Here is a 27,723-nt window from a genome sequence, read left to right as displayed (position 1 = left end):
CGTATCAAAAGCCTTTGAGAAATCCAGATATACCACATCTACCGGCTTACCTCCGTCCATATGTCTACTCACCCCCTCATAAAAAGTTAGCAAGTTAGTTAGGCAGGAACGATCTTTCCTGAACCCATGCTGATTGTCATTAACTATCCCGTTTTCCTGAACAAATTCTACTAGATAATCCTTTATTATGCCCTCTAGCATTCTACAAACTACCGATGTTAGACTGACCGGCCTATAGTTCTCAGGTTGGCACCTAGCCCACTTTTTGAATATTGGGACTACCGTAGCCCTCCGCCAATCACTGGGGATCAATAGTTAAGGTACTTGAATGCATTTTTAAGATTTAACTCCTGAGTTTAGTGGCACTTTAATTAAAAGCTGCTGTAGGGAAAGCTGACAAACTGCATATGAAAAGATTAGGGTCAGTTAGGATATTGTTCTTGATTCTTCTGATTGATAGCTCTTCGGCAATTAATACCTTAGCTGCCTTTCTTGTTTTTTTTAAAAATCAGAAGTCAACTTTATTGAACAAATGCAAGGTACACAGTACAGGGAGGCCGTTGCCTCAACAACATAACATCATCCTCGGAGCAAATCTGGGGTGTAGAAAAATCACTTATACATACATGCGTCACAGTGTATACAATGCGGTCACAGGGTAGTTGTTTGGCTCGATAGATGCACTTGTCAAACTGCTATTGCTACCTTCTTGGTATTATCTGGGCGGTAGGATGTATATCAGGAGCACGGGCGGCATAAAAATGTGGTCAGGCTGAGAATACATTGTTAGACCGTGGGGCTTCGTGTATCAGAGCAGCTAATAGTGAAAGATAAACTTTAGTGGAGCGTTTCCCGGTATGCGAAGGCATATATGTGAGAATATGCATGTACTGAACAAAGGTAGGGGACACAGGGAGAGGGAAGGCTGGGTTGGAACATAAGGAAGAGCATAAGGGGTAGGGTGTGCGAGAGACGGGGAAAGCCAGAGGGGGTAAGGAGGAGCGGGTATGGGTGTGGGTCAGGCACCTACGATCTGGGTCTGTACCAGCGCTCAGGGGGGCACCACAAGCATGGCCCGAAGGTACGCATCCGTGCCCTGAAAAGAGGCCCAGGGTCTCCAGGCAGACTGAAATAGCTCTTCAGTATTCCGGAGTGTGGTGGTTAGGGAGACATTGAGGGCAGCCGATTTGGAGTCATTTACTTTAAAGTTCGAGAGGGAAGCGTAGCGGTTCATTTCCCGCATGAGAATTGGGATGGATGAGGAGGGATCGGAGATGAAGAAAATCAGGTCGTCTGCGAAGGCGGCTACTCTATGCTCCCCTGAGCATTTCAAAAGGCCCCAAAAGTCAGGGAGGGATCGCACATGGCAGAGGAATGGCTCAAGGGTTAGGATGAATATGAGCGGGGAGAGGGGGCATCCCTGCCTTGTGCCGTTAGAGATGTGGAAAAACTCAGAGCGGGCTTCGTTTACACGGACCGCAGCTGACGGGGACGAATAAAGCGCAGTGATCCACCGCATCATACCTGGACCCATGCCTATGTGGCAAAGGGTGGCCTGGAGAAGGCGCCATTCCACCCTATCAAATGCCTTCTCTGCGTCGGTGGATAACAGCAGCAAGGGTGATGGGGCGGAACGGGCATGGTGTATCACGTTGAGCACTCTGGAGGTGTTGTCCCTAGGCTCCTGACCCGGGACGAAGCCCATTTGGTCTACGTGCACAAGGCCAGGGATATGAGGGAGCAGCCTGTGGATCTTGGCAAATACCTTCAGGTCCAAATTAAGGAGAGCAATGGGACGGTAGCTGCCGCATAGAGATGGGTCCTTACCCGGTTTGGGTATGACCGCTATGTGGGCCCGAAGGGAATCCCTGGGGAGAAAGGAACCCGTCAGAAAGGAGTTATATGCTTCCAGGAAATGGGGTGAGAGAATATGGGAAAAGGTTTTGTAGTATGGCAGTGTATAGCCGTCTGGGCCAGGCGCTTTACCCGTTTTAGTCTGCTTGAGCGCCAGGTCGTATTCCTCTTGGGAGATCGGAATTTCCAGTTGGTCTCTTATCGCAGGTGATAAAACTGTCAGGGGAAATGGGGGATGTGCCCAATCCAGCTCCGAGATAGTGCAATGCGCTGTAAAAGCACTGGAATTCCTTGGCCATGTCAGCGGACGATGTCAGTTTTGTCCCCGTACGGCTCATGATGTGGGGTATGAATGTCGTCTGTCGGGAGCCCCGCATAGCCGATGCCAAGCACCTACCCGGTTTATTAGAAAGCTTGTATAAGGTATGACGGCCTTTCAAAAGGCCTTGACATACTTTGGAGAGGAGGAGGTCGTTGAGTTCCTTTCTGAGTAGGACCAACTCCTTAAGATGGGTAGCCGCCAATGATTTTTTGTGAGCGGACTCCAGAGTGTGGAGTCTGGCAAAGAGCTGGGCCACCCTTACTGCCCCCTCCTGTTTCCTACGGGCTCCGTTCCGGATCAAGACGCCTGAAAGACGCACTTATGCGCCTCCCAGATCACTGAGGGTGTCAGGGATTCGGAGGAGTTCTCTGAGAAGTAGGAACGGATCGTACGTTCTAGTTTAGAGCGTATCTCCGGGTCCTGTAGTAATGACTCATTTAGACGCCACGGGGGGCTCTTGGGGACAAAAGGGAGGAGGTATAGTGCCATGTGGACTGGGGTGTGGTCAGACAGCAGAATATCACCAATTGACGTGTCGAAGACCAAGGATAGGTCCTTGTGTTGGAGAAAGAAATAGTCTAGGCGCGAATACGTGTTGTGGGCAGAGGAGTTAAACGTGAAGTCTTTGACTTGTGGATGCAGGGTGCGCCAGACATCAGTCAGTCTGAGGAGGTGTAACTCCGATTTAAGTTTCCTTAGGCGGGAGTAGGGGAGGTGGGAAGCTGTTCTAGATACGTCCAGTAGGGGGTCAAGCGCAAAGTTAAAGTCACCCCCCACTATTAGCAGGCCTTCTTCAAACTCCAGGAGGAGTGGTTGAGTCCGTTGCATAAAGCATACCTGATCTGAATTGGGAAGGTATAGATTTACTAGTTTAACCAGGACATCTCCTATCAGACCCTTCACAAACAAGAACCTACCCTCCGGGTCAATCCTAAGGTCCCTAAACGTCCATGCCAACGACCTGGATAGTAGAATACTCACTCCTTTGGACCTGGCAATGGGGGACAGACAGTGATAGGAGGTCGGGAAATCCCTGTTCCTGAGTTTGGGCACCCTGTCAGACTTAAAGTGTGTCTCCTGAAGAAAAGCCACCTGCGTACCTGCCTTCTTCAGGTCCACCAGGAGCCTGGAACTCTTCTCCAGGACGCCCAGTCCCTTGACATTGTAAGTGGTGAGATGCAACGGGCCTGTTGCTGCCATGTTGGAGGGGGCCGACCCACAGCAAGAGTGAAAGAGGGAGGGAGAGATGGGGAGGGGGGGAGGGGAGGAACCAAGGGGAGGGAGACAGCAGGAAAGGTGGAATGAGGGAGTAGTGGAAGTGGAGCAAAAGAGGCAAGGTCAGGCGGAGGCGCCTACACCAAGACAAGGAAAACTACAACAGGCGGATAGCCTAGGCAAAAGCGAAATTGTACCCTCCGATCTAGCGATGGGAGGGTACCATCTATTGGGGGTGTGTGGATAGAACTAAGCAAGTGAGAGGAACCTCGGGGAGGTGCAGTCACTTGTGCCGGACACAATAAATGAAATCAAAACATTACTTAGATAAGAAAGAAAGGAACATAACAGAACATAATAAACAAGAAACCTGAACCTATTAGCCCGTGGAGCCGGTACTTGCACGGGGCAGGGTCCTCCTATGAACGGAGTGTCCCCGTCGCCAGTCCCCAGGGCCCAGCAGCTCCGGATTCCTACCCGAATGAGGGAGCGAGTCAAGTCCGTGAGCAGGGAATGGATGGGGCGGGCATTCCACCACCGCCCCACGGAGGGACGAGGGGAAGGCACACACACACTGTGGCCCAGGGGAGGGCGACCGAGCATCAGCAAGAGACCAACCATCTCAACCGGTCAGCATCTGGATAGCCCAGAGTCATTAGTGGGACCCGGTAAGTATGGTGACCAGGTGGAGATCCTAACGTCCCAGCCCCTCCAGAGACTGGCCACGACTGGGAGGGGGGGGGAGAAGGAAGTGTCCACCCCACCCCTCGGCACCAAACAGCCACGGCAGGGGCAGTGGGGTCACATCATTCTGCACAACAGTCTAAACATGGCATAAAGAGAGAAACTGTCAAAACAAAACAAGAGCAAAAACACCGGGCCACAGTAAGAGGTAGCCTGGGGGGCCCATGGCTCACTTCCACCCCCCCTCCCCCCACACCAGGTGTGTCAGGTGAGTGCAGCTGGAATGTAGAGTCGTCTCGCCGGACGATGAGATGGAATGGGTGTCCCCAGCGATAGGTGGCTGAGGCAGAGCGGATGAGGTCCAACAGGGGACGCACCAGGCGTGTATGGCGGGAAAGATCCGGCATGATACGGACGATGGCGCCATCAAAATCAGAGGGGCCCTGCCGCCAAGCCTGTCTGATAATTTCCTCCTTCACGGCAAAGAAGTGCACCCTGCAAAGGACATCCCTGGGCGCGGAGGGCGTGGGAGGGCGAGCACCAGTGACCCTGTGGACCCGGTCAAGCTCCAAGGCCGCATCGTGGGGTTTACCCAGGAGGGTGTTAAGAACGGCTGCCACAGTGTCCCTGAGGTGGATGCCAGTTGTAGCCTCCGGGATGCCCCGCAGGTGGGGGTTGTTCCTACAATTCCGGTTTTCGGAATCGTCCAGACGGAGGTGCATGGATAGGAGGCGGGAATTAGTCAGCCTGGCGTCCTCTTCCAGGGCTTCCATCCTGGCTGACAGAGCGGTGGTGGCTGTCTCCACTGAAGTGACGCGATCGTCCACCTCCGTGATGCGGTAAGGTCGTGCAGTTCCTTTTTCAGGGCCGCGACTATGGAAGCCGCCATATTATCCAAGTCACGTTTAGTGGGGAGATGCGGCAGCAGGCACTGTAGGCCGCTGTCGTCCTGAACATCTAGGCCCAACGTGAGCGAGGACAGGGAGGAGCCGGGCGGGGATGCCGGTCGTGACACCGCTGGCTTCTGGCTCGAGGGCCTAGTGCAGAGAGAGTCAGGGGGGTCCCTTAAGTCGGGGGTCGGGGACACCGTGGCATGGCCCACCTTCTTACCCGACTGGAGACTGGCCGCCGAAGAGCAAGTCAGCGCCATCTTGGACGGGGACGAGGCAGCGGGTGTCGGGGACCGACGGGCCAAGAAATCGTACAGCAATGCGGGACGGAGGTCTCAGTGAGTGCCGTGGATCTTCTGCTCCTTGGGCATGTAGAAAGTTACGGTGAAAAGTCAGCTAAAAACGTAGGTCCGTCTTGGTGACTGCAGAGCTCTCCCAAAACGTGTCCTCACGGCTCCATGTCCAGTCCACGCCCCCCCTTTCTTGTTTTTATTATTGGAGGTGTTTGTCTTTAAATGTATTTTGTATTGTTATATTGTTATTGAGATCATTGTTAATTGTTGTAGGAGAATCCTAAAGCACTGCTTACTGGTATGTCCCTTGCTGTGAGTGCTGTAGTGATGGCGCCACTTCAGATTCAAGTAGTAAAGTATGTCACCAGCACACCGTGGTTAAATCTTCAATAAGTGATCATTGTATTGATGCAAACACAACTTTTCACATCGCAACGTATTGGGGCCACTCAGGATCCTTTCATCAGGCATAACAAAGTGTTATAATCCATCGGGAGCTAAATACACAACACCAAAGTGCAATAACTCATTAAAAACAGTCATTAACACTCACCCTTACCCCTGATGTCAAATTGAAGTCACATTCCCGCCATGTCTAATTCAAATACAGAACAAGAATAAACAACTGGTGAGATAATAATCAACATATGGAATGATGTAATTACCTATGGTGTTATTTGCATAACGGTCAGTGTCACATTGTTGCCAAAAGAATTTGACATGGCGGGAATGTAAAGTCATTATGACGTCAGAGGGGGTGAGTATTTTTGACTGTTTTTGATTGATTATTGTACTTTGGTGTTGTCGATTTGGCTCAAGATGGATTATAACACTTTGTCATGCCTGAAAAAGGGACCCTGAGTGGCTCCGAAATGTTGCGATGTGACAAGTTGTGTGTGCATCAATAAAATGATCACTGCTTGAAGATTTAACCATTGTTAATTGTTGTCTCATCCATAGCAAACTTGTTTTTCTTGCGTAAAGACTTCCTTTAAAAAAGTAGGTTTTTGTTTAAAGGATTTAATTTTTATGTTTGTGCCTATGTTTTGTTTGAGAGGCTTATAGTAGAACATTTATATGTTACTGCCCATTTGTTCTCTAAGATGCTTTTTTTGCTCATCACACTGCTGCACCATTTGAAATTAAAAGAAATCTAAGTGCAAGAGCAGTGTGCACCTAAACCACCTCACATTATATCCATTATATTCACTGCACCCCCTTATTCCCATAGATAGAATACAATTTAGGTATACACCGGTTAGACCTATTAGCATGTATAAAATTGTCCTGCTGCTTGACAGTTTTACACTGCTATAATTCTGTTGTATCCTAATACTTGTAGTAAAGCCAATTCCTGTAGTTTATTCAGCCTTCTCCCTAGAGAGGATGTGAAAATACATACTTATATTTGCCATTAACAGGTTAAACAGAGACCCTCTTACCTAAGTGAGGGATAATGCAGAAAAGGAACTTAGAAAAAAGAGGCTCGAAAGATCTAGCAGAAGACTGTACCAATGTACAGAATACAACAGGGGTGAACGGAAGATACCAAAGTATACACAGATTAGGCTACAACAATGCTAATCTACCACTAGTAGCTAGGAATACAGCATAACGCAATGAAAAGCAGTAAATATATATATATACAGTGTAACTGAAACAGCAGAAATAATATAAGATGACACTGGCTGTTGGCAGCATAGCATGTGCCCAGCACAGTGCTGATGTACTGGTCACAACATATAGCACTGTTTATTTTTGACATTAACATGTGGCATTTAATTAAGTTTAATTGGCACAGTGTGGTATGATGCAGTACAGCATGCTGTACTTTTTCAGTGGTGGTGGTGTGAACAGAGCCCATCCAGAGCAAGGCAAATTGCCTTGTCTTGCACTGCGGCTGCGCAGGAGAAATTGACAAGCACAGCCCCAACGCATCCAGTGTGCAATGGTTGTAGTGTTTCAGCCACACACATTGACACATTGACTCTCTAGATTCCCCTCTGTGAACTCAAGTTGGACAATCCATTTCCATTCAAGCAAGGAGTCAGTATGCTCCCCTGAGCTACCTAAGCTAGTATATGCCTCAGCATTACAGCTAATTCCAAAACCAGTATACAACTTAACAGTAAAATCCCTAATGCCCACTCCACCTGCACCCTATGTTGCATCTCTGCTGCAACTTCAGCCTCAACTACACGTTTGCTGCATCAGCAGCTTCCGCTGCACCACCCACAGTCTCTACTGCATTCATAATACAAAGCCCCACTGCATCCATAGTCATAGCCTCCACTGTGCCTGCAGGCTCCACATCATCCACAGTCTCAGCCTCTGCTGCACCCACAATCTAAGTCTCTTCAGAACCTGTAGTCTCAGCTCTCGTTAGAACTGCAGTCTCAGCTCCCACTGCTCCTGCAGCCAAGTCACCACTGCACCTACAGCTAAGTCTCCACTGCATCTGCACCCAAGCACACCCTGCACCCTCAGCCAAGCTTTCAATACTTCCACTTTCTCCACTACATGCACAGTAAGAACCTCTGCTGCATCCACAGTCTCAACCTCCACTGCACTCGCTGTCTTGGCTCCGATGTACCCACAGTGTTCACTGCATTCATAGTATGCACCTCCACTGTGCTGCCTCGTCACCCACAGCATCAAGCCTCCACTGTTCTTTCTCTGCACCTGCAGAATCAACTGCTGCTTGCACCTACCGAGTGATGCATGCCTCACTCATGCTCCAGTTCCGTGTTACCTGTCACCTACCCTACTCTACAGCTGTGATTATCTGATAGGGGGCCAGGGGATAGCCTTCACCTAAACCCAAACTACCATGTGGGGGTGCCTGGCGGAACACCAGTATTTTTCTTAGATCCCACTCTCAGAAGAAGCAAGCACACAAGGAACGGGGTCCACATCTTGATGTTGAATGTCTTATTAGATTCAGAATGGTACAAAATTAAAGTCAATTATTTTGTTCTGGGTTTTTTCAAACTCATAAAGCTCTAAAATAAAAAAAAGCTAAATGTCAGCAGTTTCAATAGAATTAAAAACACCATTTCCTTAATAACTTCAACATAATTAGACAAAATTTCTTTTTTAACCTCTGACTGGTAACATTTTCTGACTTAAGCAGAACATTTATTAAAAGACTGCAAGATGAACAAAGTTCTGTAGACATTAGTGCTGGTATTGCTCATATTGCCCAATTAAAGTTTTTTTGTGTGTTTCGGAAACTGCAGGTTTTGCAATAACTACATAAAAACAACTTTAATCCAGTTATTTTAGGCAAACATTGCTGTGTGTCTTATGGGATAATATCAGTAAAAGCTGAAATGACATATTTTATCTTTTAGAACATAATTATTGCATTTGTTCAAGCCACAATAAAAGAATATTGTGTATATGCCAAATATTAAAAACAAAGATAATCATAAATAGTAAAATTTACTTAAAAAGAAAGCTGTTCCTTGCAGATTTTAGCAGGCTGGACCTGATTAATTATACAAGTAACAAGCCTACAAACTGCTCAAAACATTTGAATTAGTGACCACACTGATCAGAGTGACCTTAGATGATCTGATTATTACAAATCAGGCTCCACATTTTAAGCAATGGCTGCCAACCTAACCAATGTTTGTTTGTGGTCTATCCAGTTAAATACCATATAAAACCCATTTCAGTTTTCTCTTTACTTGGTCTGGGCTCCATGCTGAGTAGTCTCATATCTTCCCACAAAGCGACTTGAAAAGCAGCTCTATTGAATCCTCTTTTTTGTCACATACCACCTTCCTTACCTGTGCCATGTCCAAACGGAGGTTCGGGAAGACCAAACCCCATTAACTGGTGGAGTTCTTTGCGCCAGTGGAGCGGGAGAAGGCCCAACATGGCAGCGGCCCTACGAGTGGGCACAACCCCATGAAGGTGAGGGACTAGAAGTTCATCCCTGCACAGCTTTCTGCGGACTTGTCTGCCAAATGACCAAGCTCAGCTTCTCCCACCAAAAAAGCAGGTGCTTTTTTGGCTCAAATGATTAAATGTAGGAAGGATAAAAACAGGATCCCTTACATCAGGTGCTAAAATGTATAGTCCTGAAGATATTGCAAGGGCCTTTGCTGACTATTCTTCTTCTTTATACAATCTAAAACATGATAAAAAATACTCACCAACCGTCCCAAGATGCAATATCTGCCTTTTTAGATCGTATCCACCTTCCGTCTCTTTCTATTTCTCAGTGACAAAGATATCAGCACCGATTTCAGTTGCTAAATATCCTTACGGCTATATAACAACTTCCTTTAGAAAAATCTGTGGGCCGAGATGGTTTTAGTAATGAGTATTACAAAATCTTTGATCACCTTCTAGCCCCTTACTTTCAAAGCTTTTTCAATTTTGCTATGATTTCTGCAAAATTTCCTGCTGAAAATTTGGGAATTTTTATAAAAACCCTACCGAAACCTCCTAAACCATCGACCAATGTTGCAAATTTTTGACCTATTTCTCTTTTGAATACAGACATCAAATTATTTGATAAAATTCTCTCTAGCGTGCTTCATTGTCTGAGCCATTTCCTTGGTCAATGAGGATGAGATGGGATTCATACATAAGAGACAGGTGCCAGATGGTACCTCCAGGTTTTTGAACTTACTCCAATGGATGGAAAATACTCGAACACCTTCTGTGCTCCTTGCTTAAGATGCAGTAAAGACATTCAACATAGTGCATTGGGGTTACCTCCCCACTGTGTTGAAGCATTTTGGTTTTACTGATATTGTTCCTTCTGCTATCATGGCTCTTCTATTCTATTCATAAAACACGTAAAAATCAACAAAGAAACTTTAGAACAAAGGGTAGGTAACAAGGAGACACTCCCCGTAGGGAGTGTAGCCACAGTGCTGTGTACTGGGCATGTCATCGGGGGTGAAACAGTAAAGGTGAACTCAGGGTCCTCGAGACACTTGAGGACGGAATACTGGAACGATGTTGCGACATATGGTGGGGCCAGATCAGGTTGTTGGCTGTCCTCTCTTCTTGCGGGACACTGTTTGCCACTCTTCTTGCATGGAGGAGGAGAATCGCTCAGATGATGTGGGGGTGTTAGCCGTGGCCGGTGAGATACCCCAATCTTTGAGTAGGGATAGTCCTTGTTCCACGTTTGTGATGGAAAAGGTCTCACCAGCGTTGGTGATGATGAGTTTAGTGGGGTATCCCCATCTGTACATAATCTTCTGTGAGCGGAGAGCTTTTGTGATGGGTACTAGGCGTCTGCGCATACTCAGGGTATGTTGGGAGAGGTCAGCGTAGAACTGTAGGTGGGCATATGAAGAAGGTAGATTTGAGGTTGAGCAAACTGACCCCATGAGACAATCCTTGGTGTGGTAAAAGTGGATCCGCAGGATCACATCTCTAGGTATCTTGTCAGGCAAGCGTGGGGGTTTTGGTAGCCTATGGATGCGGTCCACAGTGAGCTCGGAGGAGGGAACATCAGGGAGGATCACCACGAGCATGCCTTGGGCATATTGATGCAGATCTGCATTGCATACCGATTCTGGGATACCTCTAATCTTGAGATTGTTCCTGCGGGAACGGTCCTCCAAATCTGCCACTTTGGCTTTAAGCCAATTTAGATCTTCATCTTTGGCGTTATGCGAGTCCACCAGATCGTTAAACGTAGCGGCAAATTCTCCCATCTTAGTTTCAATATGTGTGACTCTGTCTCCCACTTGGCTGATGTCTGCATCATATTTCCTCATCATGTTTTGCATATCTGCGTGTAGTGATCCCTTCAGGGACATGAGCATATCTTTCAAAGTGGAATCTGAAACTGGCTGATCTAGGGTGGGATATGCATCTATTGGCATAATCAGTTCCCTGGTATCGTCATGGGAAGAAACAGGGCTCACCTCATATTGGGCCTCTGGAGCAGGGGCCATCCGTGGCTGGGATACCATAGATCTGCGGCTGGCAGGAGATGTAGGGCGATTGGATGTGGTAGAGTGGCCCTCTAGATGCCCAGCATGAGAGGAGAGGCTGTTCTGGGATCCCCTCGAGCCACCGCTCAAACCCCCGGACGACGAGCGGGGCGAGGTCCCGGCGCCATATTGGGCCTTCTGAGAAGAAGCCATCCGCAGCTTGGATTTTACCGGACTACGGACATCAGGCGAGTCTTGTTGCGCAGGAGCGGTGGATGAATGCTCTGGATGGCGGGTGATAGGCGGAAGGCCTTTTCGAGAGGTCCCCGAGCCACCTCCCGACCCCCCGGATGCCGAGAGGGGCGAGGACCCGGCGCCATCTTGGTTCCGCTGTTTGTCCGGGCCGAAGAAGAATTCCGTGAGTTTCCTCGGGCGGGTGGCTCCCCGCCGCGTCTTGCTCATCTCTGCCGCTGTACTGGTCAAGGGGGGAGGTGTAGGGGATAAAATCTGGCCCCAAATACTTTTTATGAGTGCCTCAAGGACGGCTGCGGCTCAGAGCTTCTTAGATAAGGGTGAAATTCCTCTTTAGGGATGTCCCGATACAACGTTTTAGACCCCTAGTGTCACCTTTCCACTTCACTGGAGTCAGCTGCTGAAGCTGGGGAGGGGCTATGCGGGTCAATGGCTTCTCACGTGCTGCTTTCCTTCCTCTGTGGCAGCCAAAGCTATTTGAAAAAACTTTAAAGGGCCGGTATCGGCTCCATGTATCGTGGCATTTTCAGGAGTACGAGTACTCCTGAAAATGCCTTGTATCAGCCCTGATACTAGTATCGGTATCGGGACATCCCTACTCCTAACCTATTCTCAAGGGGCACATTTTTCTATAAAATACTTTTTTCCCCTGAAATTTTCTCTGTCCTAGTCATAAAGGGAACTGATCCCCCTTGGTATTTGTGATTCCAGTAGCTTCCCCCTGGATAGAGGCAGATGTGGTAATGTCGGTACAGCTCATAAGGAGCAGAGTCTGTTGTTTTGTTTTGGCCAGCGCTTAAATGCCCTCACTCTGGTTTTGCCTGCTGTCTATGTTGTTTTTTTTCAGGTTAACCATATGCAGTACCATTTATGGTAAACACTTACCCTCTTTCTTGCCCAGGTTGTGATGCCCTTTTAGTAAAGGAACCCTTTGGCCTGTGTGGCTGCTGGTCCAGTTGACATAGTGCATGTGCCACAGATCATAGACAGAATTTTCTCATAAAAAGGTCCAATTCCTTTTCAGGCCACATTCCCCCATTTTCTTCACAAGAAGAAAAATATCTGGTGTAGTTATAGTGCATCTCTGGATTGTTACATTAGGAAGAGTCTGGACATAGAAAACATTTAATTTTGATGTCTGTGAAGTTCTCATTCATCCAGGTCATGGTATATCTGTAAAAAAATAAGTTAAGGCAACTGGACTTGCTATATTTTTCTGTGCAGTGAATGCAGGATGTCCAGTGAAACATCTTCAAGAAAATTATAGCAAGTCCAGTTGTCTTGACTTATTTTTTTACAGATATTACATTTTGATATTTTTTAGCACTTGATGGACTGAGTGAGGGAACCATTAAGGACTGAGTCCAAGGGTGTAGGGACAGGTTTATATTTGTCTCCATGTAGTTATGTAAGGACTTCCATAGCATGTCCTAACAAAGGGAAGGTAATAACTGGGCAACCCAAGAGTGGGTGCCTCTGCCAGCTTATTAATTATTTACTCCATTAAGGGAGATATAGCTCCATCAGAGCAACACAAATAATTTCTGGTAGTAGCTTAAAACAAAGGAGCTAAAAGACTGGCGACATATCTAGAACTATAACATCACATTTATCAGGAGCCCATAATTAATTTGGCATTTCCCTACTGTCAAACACAACAGTATAGCATGCTTATATCCAATAGGAATTACTGAAGTAATTATAACTCCTGTAGGGGTATATTCAATGTTTGCTTTTCTTTAAAAGGGGGATGCCATCTCCTGAAAATTATTATCTGTCAGGAGCTCTGGGGAAAAACAGGCTTTTTAAACCAGTTCTGGCTGTACTGGTATTTACAAAGCAATCAAATGTGGGCTGCCTATCTGTCTCCTCATCTTCACTTTCATTGTCTGTCTTATATATTTCACATACTCTAATCCATCCATCCACGGCTGCACACAAACTCCGATGGACTGAGTACAGACCCCCTTCTTTTCCTGGGAGTGGACTACTGAAGTCCTTTCTAATTAACCCCAAATCACCCTGCTCACTTACTCAGACCTTAATAAATCAACTTACAATAACCATAATAACTTTAACAAAATTAGGTGCTTGTGGAAGATCCTCAGGCTCTCCATCTGGGAGCTAAAGGAAGACACCTGCGCCAATGCTGGGGCTTCTTGTGCCACTGGTATGGTGGGAGCTGTATCTAGAGTTAGCAAACCTGCTCCCAATTGTGTAACATACGAGGGAGGGGACAATTTCTTAAACTGATATGGTGCACAGTCTTATGGAAGACACTTGACCACACATAGTGATTACAATGCTCTTCAGAATGCAATCACAAAGTCACACAAGCATCTGCCCAAGGCAGCCACAGTTCATAAAGAAAGCTCAGCTCTACTTAATACAACAAATTTAAAGAAAAAAACAATTAGAAAACTAATTATAACCAACTTTTACTTCTACCCCCACAGATTCATCATCAACAATGAGCTGTTTAACTACCTCCCGGCCAGCCGCTGTGTATACACGGCCGGCTGGGAGCTTCTTGGATGCAACTGGCCGTGTATAAGCGCCCAGCGGCGCATTCAGTACAGCGGAATAAATGTCAGTCAAAGTACTGCAGCGCTGAACACTGAAAAATGGCCTGGCCAGGAAGGGAGTCTAAACACCTGGTCTTCAAGCGGTTAAATGAATACCTCTCTTCTTTAATTCTTGTGTTAGTTCCCATTTAAAACCTTCCATTCCTGAATGTACACAGTATTGTAAGCCATTTCTCCTGCAAAATACTCTGTTATTTTTCTTGTTCTTCTTCACCAGACGCTGAAGAGGGTTGGGGCTCTACTTTATCCCCTGGTGCAGCAGAAATCACATAAAATATACCCTCAGTGGAAGTTAACTTAGTGATTACTAATCCATTTAACATCTCTAAATTCTGAATGCCATTGTCAGAATGCATCCCACATACCCCTATGTTCAATTAATTTACATAACATGTCATTCACAAACTTTTCCCATAATTTTAAGTCAAAAGTTCCACTTTTAGGTATTGGTTTCTCTCAATTCTTTGTCCAATAACTCTAAACTGATAGAGGAGCAACACATGGGGATGCATATTTCTTCTACACATAAGAATAAACTAACACCCTTCTCCTCGCACGGTCCCAGACCTGGAGGCTCTCAGGTTGTCTTCTTAAAGGGCCCCTACCCTTATATTTGCACATTCCCCATGTTTGCATAGACTCCTACCAGTGACTATATAGTCCTTTAACTCACATATATTTTGTCTATGACACACGTTTTCCAGTTTTGGGATGATGGACTTCCACCCTAAGGGCCCATTCACACCACATCCAGATCATCTCCAGACCAGACCAGATTGTTTCCGGACCCAAAATGCATCCTAATGTATCCCGATGCTATTTCTGGCCTCTGTTCACACCAGCGCAGTCCGTTCCAGACCACACCAGAAAAATCCTGCATGTCTCATTTTGTCTGGTCTGGAATCCAAAGGAATTGCGGGCGGGTTCACACAATTTTTCGGACCAGATCTGCACTGAGAAATGGAGTGAACCTGCCCTGAAAGAGGCAGGGGAGGATTCTGGATGATGGTCAATTATGTAACTTCCTGTCACATACCTGGTGAGAGAGCAGAAGGTGAGGAGGCTTCCCGACACTGCAGGAGACATCCTGGTAGTGGGTAGTTAGCAAGCCAGAGGTCCAACCTGGCGGGCAGCGTGGGAACAGATTCCAGAGGTAGAAGTGTGGTCAGGAAAGCCAAAGGTCAGAGATACTATTACATTGTCTCTTATCACTGATGGTACTTATGGTTCAAAGGTTTATTCTGTATTCCTAGATTATACGGTAAATGGGCTGTTCTCTGTATCTCAGTGGGGGATTTAAATGGCAGTAAGGAATTCTTGGGTCTCCCTAAAGGGGTTATGGATAAAATTAAAATACTTGTCCACTACCTATCAGTCTTTCACAATACTTTTGCAAGAATTTTGCAAACAGTCCAGCTCCTCCTCTGTTGGCCAGTCTTTTCACCCTTCTTCTCTGTCATTTTGCCAGTCCAAGATACAATACAATAGTTTCCTTTAGTGAATCTGAGAGGGAAGAATCTTCCACGGAAGAAATCCAAGAAAGCAGACCTCAACAATATCTCTTTTGGTGAGACAGAGGGGCTCATAAAAGCAGGTTTGCTGACTTCAGGAAGAGCAACATAAACAATTACCAGTGAATGATCAAATTCATAAAGGGTTGCAGAAAGGGAAGATGTGGGACAACGAAGGAAAAAATACTGGAATCCTTACTGACGCTATCCAAAGCTACAAAATACATTGCTGATGCATCAAAGGGATTAGTACATACCGCAGGGAGTGCTACAGCCCTTGTCAGCAGGGTGGGTGTTACGGTTTAAAATTTGGACCTACCTAATACTATGTGGGACCTGTTTCGGCAGGTGCCCAAAGCATCGGGGTCCGCCGGCCTTCGGGCAGGTGGACCATAGTATCTCAACCAGGAGCCTTGTGCCCCCGGGGGGTCGGGAAGTAGAGGCCCCTTTTTAATGGATAATTGGTGATTTCACTATTCACTTTTTTTGTTCACAGGGGATTCGTTTTCGAGCACGCTCCACGGGCTTTAAAAAAAAAAGAAAAGAAAAAAAGAAAATTTGGACCAGAGTTCCCACATCTAAGACCAGATTATGTGGTGTTCCTTTTAATAGGGAACTCCTTTTCAGTAGTGTCTTAGAAGCTATACTTGACAAGTCAGCTGACAGGAAAAAGGCTTTTCCAAAAAGAAAAATACAGAACCCAAAAGAACTGAACCTCTATTCATAGTAAGAAGGGTATTTGTTCAATCCCTCTGAACCTTCCATCAAGTCACAATGACTCAGTTCCTGCTGTGGGACGAAGACTGGGGAACTTTTCCTACAATGGGAACAGTTTACAAAAAAAAATCCTTTTATTGAAAATGATATGCCAAGGATACAGTCTGGAGTTCTTGTTGTTCTCCCCCAGTAAAGCTCTATTTATCTTCTCCACAGAGGGACTAATTAAAAGCTGCAGTTTTTCCTCCCATAATTTAAGTGCTACAATCCCAGCATGTGATTGTTCCATTTCCTGACCAGGAGTAAGGTGAGGGATATTAATCCCACATTTTGTTTAGTCAAAAACCCTTGAAAACTATAGGGTAATTCTTAGCTTACAAATTGTTTAATCAGGTTCAAAAAGTTCAGGGTGCAAACTATCTTTTCCCTAAGAAATATGTAGACAAAAGATTCATAAATTATCACAGTTACCTAAGGTTTGCTGTGAGAGATGGCCAGGGCACAAACCATTGGCAGTTTTCAGTACTTCCTTTCAGCTGCCCTGCACATTTTTTTTATAAAAATGCTTAATTCCTGTAAGGAAAAATGACATTTTTATATAGTTTACAAATTATGAGGCTCAGCTAGTGGCATATTTGAAACTGATGCTCTTTGATCAGGAAAAAACAGGATGGATTGATTGAATCACACACCAGCACAGAAAGTAACATTCCTTGGCTACAGTAAGATTCCACTGTGCAAAATATATTTTGCCCACACACTAAATTCAACAATTGCAGAGAGAAGTGGGGTCTTTAACAATGACCTCAGCTCTTTCCTTAAATTAGTCTTAGTCCTGTGACCCCTTCAATACCAGTGAACTACAAATTGTTCTTCTAGTTGGGATTGTTCCCAGACAAAGCTGGAAAATCAAGCCCCACTATCCGCAAACAATGCACAAGAAGATTTGATGGAACGTAAAATCCATAGGTCCCCCACCCCCTCCCAAGGTAAAATATTTTCAGCAGTGGGATCTAGCCATGGCCCTGAAGGCATTGCAGCAACATCCTTTGGAAACAAAAATTGCTTGTTCAGGCTGAAATATCACTCAGTTCTGTGGCCCTAGCCTCCACTTGGAGCGGTGGGAGATTCAAGCATTTTCTATCACAGTCCCTTTCTTCTCAATATTTTGGCATAGAATTATCCTCAGGGTATACCCAGGGTTTCTTATTTCTTTTATTATTTTCCAAGAACCTTCCAGGACAGAAAGATTTCCACAGTGATTTTATGAATTTATGGTATACGTTTTTAATGTAATTATGCATTTTATATTTAGTCTTCATTTTTTATTACTAAGGCCTGCAGGCATGCAGCATTATTTTATTTTGAAGGTGATCCTTCTGTTTTCTTTTTTAGGAGGGCAGAGGCACTTTTTCCTGTGCTGTCTTGGAAGATTCTTGTAAAATATGTTGCCATGTAACATTCATAGGGTATTTTGATTTATTTTTGCTATAGTGTGACCTTTTCCTCCAATCTGCTATTCGCCCTACACACCAGACATGTGGGTTTAGTTCCCTATGGCAAGGAGACAGATCTTTTTTTTTTTGCTTATAAGTTCTGAGCTTCATGTCTACTGCATGCAACTTGACCAGGATCCCAAAATGAAGAACAAAGCTTTCTTCTGTAGCCCTGGCCAATGGCCCCTTTAAGCAATGGGATCCACACAGCCCAGGCTTTGAGTTAAGCCATGAGTTAACCTTCATCTCCCTCCTGGAGATGGACAGACCTGGAGAGGAGAGGTTAGGAAACTCTAGTCATGTTAGAGACCATATTTGGCCCTGTTAACAAAACAAAGGAAGGGGAAGAAGAGTGAGCCAAGGAAGAGGACTGTGAGAAAAGAAAAGCAAGACTACAATGCAGTGGGAAACAAAGAGGGATGCACAGGGAAATCTAAAAGTAGGGTGCAGGGGAGGGGAGTCTTAGTGTGTTGTACTACCTTTTGCCTGACCCCCAGCAGACTTCTTAACTGCGCAGAGGCATTTAGGGATAGAGCTACATATTTTGCAGCTATCCTTAGCCAGCCTGGAGATCTTGCGGCTTCTGTTGTTAGGAAGGTATTATACTAGAGAATTCTGTCAGGAGCACACCCTAAAGGCATCTGAGTGGTGAGGACCTTTGGTCATTCTTGTGTGCCTTTTACTTACTTTTTAATGCTACCTTGCTGCTTCCAGTGGAACTCTATTTAAAGGTGGAACTCTATCTATTCTCCATCCCTCCAAAATCAGTCAGCCTAGGCTACTTTGTGGCAGCTTCTCCTCCATAGGTTGAGCTCTCCCTCCACTGGCAAACGTTTCATTTATTTACTCCACTGGCCAGTGGCTAGATAGGGTTTAGATAGGGAAAGTGGGAGTTTGTTCAACCAAGTGAGCTAGATCCCAGAATGCACTGGACAGTATGATCACACTCTGGTATTTATTGGACTGTGCAGCAATATTCTAAATTTTAGTTCTCCTGATGTTTAGATAATTATATACAGACATTCCTCGCTTACCGACTTACCTGCTTTGCGACCACTCGCACTTACGACCAACCTCTGATCGATCTCCGGCCTTGCATGTCAGCGTCAGTGTGACGTGTCGCCGGTGGAAGTGATGTCCTGCGTTCTTCACTGCGGGTCCTGGTAAGTATTTTATTGCCCGATGTACAGTACACTGTTCCGTACTGTACATATGCAACACTATACAGTACTGTACTAATGCAGTGCAATACTACTGTATAGAGTTCCTCACTTAATGACCAATTCGTTTAACGACCTGGTCGTAGGAACGGAACTCGGTCGTTAAGTGAGGAATACCTGTAATGAAGTATGAAAAACATTGTAGAAAAATAGCTAGAACGAAAAAAGTCATTTTATTGTATTAATAATAGTAGTAGCTACTAAGTCCTCTTAAAAGCCACTGTTGTTGTCTCCAACATTTTATTTGTAAACACTCCTGTTTTTTGGCATATTGGTCTTTGCTTTTTTAACACATTAGACTTCCATTAAAAAAAATCTACAGGTAACCATTCATAAACTAATGTTTGTATCATTGATTTTGTTTGAAAATCAGGCAAGCAGATTACAACTGTTTCTTACCTATGATTGATGCTGCTCCTGTGGCTGACTTTGGGGGAAAATTGCCTTGGAAATTTGTTCAGTTTTTCAGAATTGCAATCAGTACAGTTTACTTGGTGTTTGCCATGGTATTTACCAGTGCAACAATCATGCTGGGCAGATTTATAGAAAAGCTTAAAACGCTTCAACTTTTATTTTCCTTTTTATAATTTGTATTGGAATGTGAAAAAAGGTAGCAAATACAACCAAACAACAATTTCAAAGACACAAATTACACGTGTAATATCACATATGATGGAAAACTGAATAACTCAGTAATGAGGGAACAATGAATATATCAGAAAGAAGGGACAATACGATTAAAAAAGGGGATAAGAAGTAAGAGAGAGGGACCAGGAGGGACAAGGTGTCATACCACCATCATTGGTGTTAAGTAGTTTCTCAATTCAGGGATACCACAAATATTTATGTTGTTTCATTGAGACCTGTCTTCCAGGTCCACAGTTTTAGTTTTCAGTCAGTTTATGTCCTCCTCTAAATCGTTATGTGAGTCCACAGGGTTGTTGAAAGAAGTCACACATTATTCAATGTTACTCTCTATGTGCGAGATTCTGCCCCCCATTTCTTGTATATCTGCTTTAAATTGACTTACCAGAGATTGCATGTCAGTGTGCAGGGAGCTCAGAGTGGTTGGTTTTGTGTAGGATAGGATTCAATAGGAGCCATACGTTCTCTGGTGTCTTTCAATGAAGTATGCATGGATTTTAGCTTATGGTCAGTTTCAACAAGGACTTCATTTTGCAGGGCTTTGTGTGGTAGGAGTGGGAGGAGCCAAATATGTTGGGGAAGAGGACTAAGGTGGTTGAGGAGACGGAGCAGCAGCTGGCATAGCGTGGCGGTCTCTGTAGCGGTCTACCTCAGCATCTCTGGGTTTGGATGACGGAGAGGAGGATGGAGAGATGCCACCGCCATCTTGTGAGGCCTGGTGTGTAGCCATCCTTTGGCAGTAAAAGCCTACTGTCCAGCAATGTTTCATTATTAGACAAAAGTTTCACTTTAAATCATTGTCTGCTTCCAAACTGTGAAGGACACAAATCTGATTTGTATAGATATATAAAGCTGACAGTTTTCCATAAAAAGTGCTACCTACAACCAGATTACTAAGAACTGTACACTTTGATATAGAACTGTATAATTATCTCACCAAAACTATAACCAATGGCCAGCGGATCAAATTATGGTGTAAAACATAGGGGTCTATTCACGAAGCAGCCAAAGGATCTAGCCGTAGCTTTGACCGATCCTTCAGCTAGCTTCGGCCCCAGGACCCCTTCGGTTCAGTAGAACCGAAGGGCTGCTGTACGGACTATTGTGAATAGCTGAGCCGCGCTGAAAGCCGAAGCTGGCCGAGCGGCCGGCCATTGGCCGGCCGACAGCCTGCTTCTGACAGCTGGGCGGAGCCAGCCGTGTTCTTACGGGTGGCTCCGGCCCCTTGCCGAGAGCTCAGCATCCCTGGTTACCAGCTAACCAGGGACACTGATCTCCAGACAGCAAACTCTTCTGGGCGCTCCGGGAGTCTCCCGCTCCCGGCCGCCCAGGAGAGAAACACTGCTTTTTCTTTTTTTTTCTTTATTCTGACACGGACCGAGCAGAACAGCCGAGCCGAATGCCGCTCAGTGGCATTTGGCTATTCACTCACTGTTGTTCGGCATCTATAAGAATAGACCAAACAGCAGTGAGTAGCCTGCCGGAGGTTCGGCTTAGTGAAGCCACTATATACGGCTGAAATCAGCCATACCAGCCTGAAGTGAATAACCGAACAGCGTTCGGCTTACTTCACTTCAGGTCGCTCTTTACGGCAGATTAGTGAATAAACCCCATAATGACACAAAAACTTTTAAAGAGATTGCATTATAGCCAGCAGATTCATAAGGAGGCAGTCGCTATGTTGTTCTCAGGCAGTGTCTACTTTACATTTTATTGCAGGTTTGCCTTAAAGTAGAACTAACACCAGACATTGAACCTTTTTAAAATTAGACATTGTTAACAAGCGGTAAATACATTTTAAAACAGGACTTCACTGTCCTCTGGAGCTGCAGGTCCTGTTACATAATTCTTCCTTAAAGTTTGCTGTGGATGCATTTCAGTTTTCACTGCTTGTTTTGTAAAATTTGAGAATTATTTGTTCCACAGTGGCAGTAACAACAAAGGTCAGTGAGGGCTAATTTTAAAGCATATTGACTGCTTATCGAGGTTTTCCAAGAACAAAATTGTAATATATTGCCAGTCCTTAGGTGTGCATTTTTGAAATTGTAATATATTGCCAGTCCTTAGGCTTTTTTTTCATAGTACTTTTGTCTCCTGGTTATCCCACCAGTAACACACTTCCTGTCCTCGGGTGACAACTTCTGTACACACCGTCCTGTATCCACAGAGAAGCAGCATTGTCACATTAGGGCAGGAAGTAGTCCACAAATAGTGCTGGAAATAATGCTAACTGATAAAAGTAAGGAGAGGCAGAGAGCACAGGCTTCAGCTCACAAGATTTCTGACAGAATGAAAGGGAATTTTTAACACTTATTGAACAGATATAACAAAACATTTTCAACTGTATATTTAACTGAACAAAAGGGAGCAAATAAGAGAAGTTAATTGTAAGAGTTTATGTGCACTTTAAGAATATGTAAATATTTATATGGCCATAGCCTGGCACACTTCTATTTTAAATAAGTGATTATTATCATTTAGAGGATGAAAACAGTATACACTGTGCTTGTAACTTTTAGTCTGCCAAGTTGCTCAAAGTTCAATAAATTACTAAAATATTAGAATCATTCAAAAATAAACTTTGAAGGGGCACGACAACTTTTTAATAATGTACATGTTTTGTTAGTAGTGATGCTTTACACTTGGGATACACGGCAGAACAAATTTTGTTGAATTGAGAAAAAGAGCAGACAAAGCAATAAATCACATTTGTTCTTGCTATAATGAAATATGCTGAGCACACTGTTCTTTCAATGAAATTTGCCCTTTCTTTTTTACTACCTTCTCTTGGAAGCAGACTCTATAAAACTCATGTTTCATGCATTGTTATTCAAACCAAAAAAAGCCAGTCAGACTTCACACACACTCTGAAACTACACACACACACACACACACACACACTCAGGCATCACAAAAGCTCATTCAAACATTCACATTACACACACACAGTCACAATCACAGAAATACAGATATTAGTACACGCACAATTTAATGGGCCATTTGATTAGGTATATTCTAGTACCAAGCAGTAGTAGATACACATACACACATACAAAACATGTACACACTCGGATAGGGATATCTAACATGCAATTACTCAGACATCACACACCCACACACACTCAGGAATTACACATATACAATCAGACATCGTCCTGTGTGGAAACGAGGAATGGGAGTGTGCAAAAGAAGAGATGTGGACAAGAGGTGAGGAATTGAGTTTGGAATAATTTTGATTTACCAGCATACGTATGCACGTGGTTAGTGTTGATTGGTGAGTATCCAGCTTCTTGGGTGTTTTGGTGGAGGGAGAAGGTCGACAAAAAGGCATGGCTGTATATACAAGCATTGAACACTTTAGATTCCGACACCTTATGTAGGAGACACACTAGAGAGAGCTTCCGCACCCTCTGGGATTCTTTCTGCATAAAATGCCACTCTGGTTTCTAAATTATCCAGATGCCATGGTATATCTGCTTGTTTATCATCTAAATTGACACGTTTCTGGCTAAAAAGAGCAATGGTTCCCATTCTAGAGGCACTCGACCCACGGCAATTGATTACAGGATAACAATTAGATAGCTGCCGACCTCGACCCGCCATGTAACAGCACATCATCTTATGTTGATACCACCCAACATGCTGAATATTTGAAGATTGCTGCTAAAGGAATGAAGCTTCTTAAATCTACTATACAAGATGCAGTTAACCAAGCTTTATTCATAGGTAAACAATACCTCTGCCACTATCTATTAGCCTAAGCCCAGTGGATCTTGGAATCTGAAGGCTGTCTCACTAAATTAGAAGAAGATACTGACAACACACAATCTCAACTGCAATCATCCTTGCAGTGGATTCATGTGCTATCAGACCGCATGCAGATAATTGGACTCTCTGAATCCTATCATCCATCCTTCTTAGCTTCCATATGCTCTAACAATATCCCAGACCTACTGAGTATACTAATGCCCTGCAAAGGCAAAGGCAAGAGCATGTCATCTCAGTCCTCTTCTCACAGAGCAGGAAACACCTGGTCCAGTCATTATAAGGTACCTTGATTACACCGACCATTCAACTATTCTACAGGCTTTCCGTTATTAAAAAAAAAACAACTTCCCATAGAAGGCCATCATCTCTTGATCTTTGCAGACTATTTGGCATTCCAGAAGGACTGTTCCACTCTTTTTCAAAAGCAGATCAAGCTCACACTAGCCTATCCTGCTGTCCTCTGCTTTCAAACACTAAACAGGGATCAACATTTCTTTCAGGATCCAGTTGCAGCCTCAGCTTTCCTGAAAAAACTGGCCTATGACTCTATTGGCTCCAGCGATATACAACTAAAGCGACTTACTCCACACTGAAAAGGGCTACTCCTTGTTATCCTTCAGCATCTGCTGACATCCACTGATTCCCTCCAGGATCTGTACCAGTGATAATCTATGGCCTTATCTTTGGCTCACCTTCAACCTGACCACCATGGTCTCAGTTAAGCACTGTAGTTTATTCTTACTGTTTCCACTGACAGTTACCCTACTTCTCATAGCACCATGTTTCATCTACACACTGGTTTTTCCTTTTGTATGCATTCTTGTGGTGCTATACTTGCTTTCTCTTTGTTGATTTATCAAGACTGCCATTTACAGTTTCTCTGTTTCTATGGAGCATTGAAAACCACTGCACTGCATACTCAAAGAAAAAAGTCCATACTTGCTTTTTTAAGTCCTGAACAATATGGGATTCATTGGCCCTATAATACATTTTCATATGCAATTATATGCAGCTCCATCTGCATGAATATGCACTTCTGGTTGCCTTTCCTCTCTCTTTCCTCTCTTGAAAGGCACCTGCCAAAGTTGACCACTATCCCCACTACTTTTTAACCTAGCCATTAAACCATTCTCATTTTACTTGCAGAATACTACAGGCATCTCAAATGTAACACTTTGCTCCTCTTCTGTTAATCTATTGCAAATTGAAATAGCCAATACGAATCTAGCAATGCATTCTAATGGGCAATTTTTCTCTTTTTTTTTCTTTTCTGACACGGCTCCGTTTCAGAATATAAAAAAAAAGGAACAGCAGTGTTTCTCTCCTGGGCAGCCGGGAGAGGGAGTCGCGGCTCAGCCGAGCCGAGGCATATGCGTTCGGCTCGACTGAGCCACTCGGCCACGTTCGGGAGCTGTACAAGCTATAGTGATTAGCCGGTACAGCACGGCTTTGGTTTTACTGAACCTAAGGGGTCCTAGGGCCGAAACTAGCCAAAGGATCGGCCGAAGCTATGGCTAGATCCTTCGGCAGCTTCGTGAATAGACCCTTATTTAAATAGCGGGAAAATCCTTGATCAGCGCTTGTAAGCGTTAATAAAGGAATCCATTTTATTTTCTTTGTTCACCCGGCAGGTTGAACGAAAAAAATAGAAACGTGTATACTCAACTTTAGTTTAACCTCCCAGACCAGTGGTGGCAAACCTATGGCACGCGTGCCAGGGAGGGCACGCAAGGCCCTTTCTGCTGGCACGTGAGCCCAGGTTCAGGCCACAAAACATTAAGGCAGCCGACGGGGAGAAATCGGCGGGCGAGCGAGCAGGAGGAGAAGGGGGACGGAGCGGCAGGGGGTGGAGACAGAGGGAGATGGGGCGGATATTTGAGAGGACGGGAGGAGCCGGGGGACTGAGCGGCATGAAACGGCCGGAAACAGAGTGAGATCGAGGCGGAGATGAGAGGAGGTGAGGAGACGGGGACGGAGCGGCATGAGACAGGGGGCGGAGACAGGGGGAAGATGGAAGAGACCTGTGAAGACTGAGGCAAAGGCAGAGACCGCGATGGAGGAGGCGTCGCCAAGGGGCCAGTCGAGCGGCGAAGCTGAGACGATTGGGCGCCAAGGCAGCAGTGAAGGCTGGGCTTCCCGTGTAAGGTAGGAGCACTGTGCTGGCAGGGCCCACCATAGATTATGCACAGCCCACCAAAGAGTCACAGTTGGGCTGTGCAATACCTTTTGGTGGGCTTTGCAGGATAAATGGGGGCTCTGCAGCCTGCAAAGCCCACCACAGATCCTGCACAGCCTCGCTGAGATCTGGCAGACTGCAGGGTCTCAGGGGGTCTCTGCAGGATCTGTGGGGGGATTTTCATGACTTGTGGGGGGTTTTCAGGATCTGTGGGGGGCTTTGCAGGATCTGTGTGGGCTCTGCAGCCCCATAGTGGGCAGAGCCCATTACAAATCCTGCACAGACCCCTGAAACCCTGCAGGTCCTCCAGGGGGCTGTGCAGGCTCTGTGGGGGGCTTTGCAGGATCTGTGTGGGCTCTGCAGCCCCATAGTGGGCAGAGCCCATTACAAATCCTGCACAGACCCCTGAAACCCTGCAGGTCCTCCAGGGGGCTGTGCAGGCTCTGTGGGGGGCTTTGCAGGATCTGTGTGGGCTCTGCAGCCCCATAGTGGGCAGAGCCCATTACAAATCCTGCACAGACCCCTGAAACCCTGCAGGTCCTCCAGGGGGCTGTGCAGGATCTGTAGGGGGCTTTGCAGGGTCTCGGGCCTGTGCAGGATCTGTGGTGGGCTCTGCCCACCATAGACCATATACCGCGCAGAGCTCACCACAAATCCTGCTAAGCCCCCCTGAGACCACAGCTTTCCTGCTATGCTAATAGCGGAACATGTCAAAAGCTAGATACAGTGTTTTCACTGTATCCAGCGACTGACAGGTCACGCAAAAAGTATTAAACAGGAAGGGGTGGGGTAAATTTAGTGGGGGTGGGGGCGCCTGTGTTTTGCCTTGCCTACGGCAGCCCCAAACCAGAATACACCACTGCGTTCAGGGACCACCAATTGAAATAGATCCGACTGACCCAGATCGCCTTGGTATGCGATCCGGGCCAGTCACAATTAGGCAGCGGCAGCCAATAAGCAGGTAGGTTAGACAGCTAGAAAAAAATGGTTTTCGCAGTTTGGGCACTCGGGTTCAAAAAAGTTCGCCATCACTGTCCTAGACCAATCTACACTCATGGGACAATTGTTTCAGGAGCAGCGTTAAGTTACAGATTGACACTGTAAAACGTAGTCCCTTTGAAAATTGTTAAAAACCTCTGAGGACTACCTTTTACTAATTTTAAATCTCTGAACTAATGCAGATCATTACTGTTACTAATTGAATAGATCTAAATAGCTGAACTGCCAATGTTTTTAGTTTCTGGTTATCAGTGCACGCTCCCTACAACTTTCTCAACCTGTAGCCTACTGCCCTAACTCCCCTGACTTTTCCTCCCCTTCCTACTCCCCCCTCCCTTAGTATCCCCTTCCTTACCCTTCTCACAACCCAAACATATTATCTTAAACCCATACCTCCTCCACCTTCCTTATGGTCATCATTTTGTTTCTGAATAAATGGTAGGCATTTCCTTTACAGTTCAATCAACCGCCAAATACAAGTTTCTAAAACCAGCTAAAAACAATTCTATTTTCTCTTTCTCCCTAGCATGTCACTAGCACTACATTTTATTGAATCACTACATTTTTCCAGAAGTCTGCAGAGAGCTTCAATTCAAATTGCAGACAACATCTGCACTCCACTAGAATAGGTATTTTCCCTTTGTAAAAAAGACTCTCAATGCTGAAGGTAGCACAATTCTTAACAGAACAATAAGACTAATCAGGTATTGAAGGTAATGACAAATCTTCCCATTTAGCTCTTAAATGTAGAAAGGTCATAAAAAGGCCTACATCAATATCTCCAGAAGTGCAAGGTACACAATCAGCGTTATTCACAAAAGGGTGAAGAGTTTGGAGAAAGCAGGAGAAGTGAACAATCTAGGCCAAAATAGCTGATTTGGAAGAATTCTCCAGTTCAGCTCACTATCCAAATCAGCTATTTTGGCCTAGATTGTTCACTTCTCCTGCCTTCTCCAAACTCTTCACCCTTTTTTGAATAACCCTGAATATCTTCTATATCTTTATAATTCACAATGAAATCTACTTGCATCTTAGCAATTTTTGTATCTTTATCTATGTTTTTCTCTTTGTAAAATTGATGTTTTATTTTAGCATTACAAATTTCAAACATTTAAGGTGTACATCTCTGTATATCCATTAAAAATTTTTAATTTATATACATAGATATTTTCTACAGTATTATATGA

Source organism: Nanorana parkeri, unplaced genomic scaffold (genome assembly GCF_000935625.1).
Source record: "Nanorana parkeri isolate BGI_ZX_2015 unplaced genomic scaffold, ASM93562v1 scaffold404, whole genome shotgun sequence".
NCBI lineage: Eukaryota > Metazoa > Chordata > Amphibia > Anura > Dicroglossidae > Nanorana > Nanorana parkeri.
Note: the sequence above shows the minus strand (reverse complement) of the source record.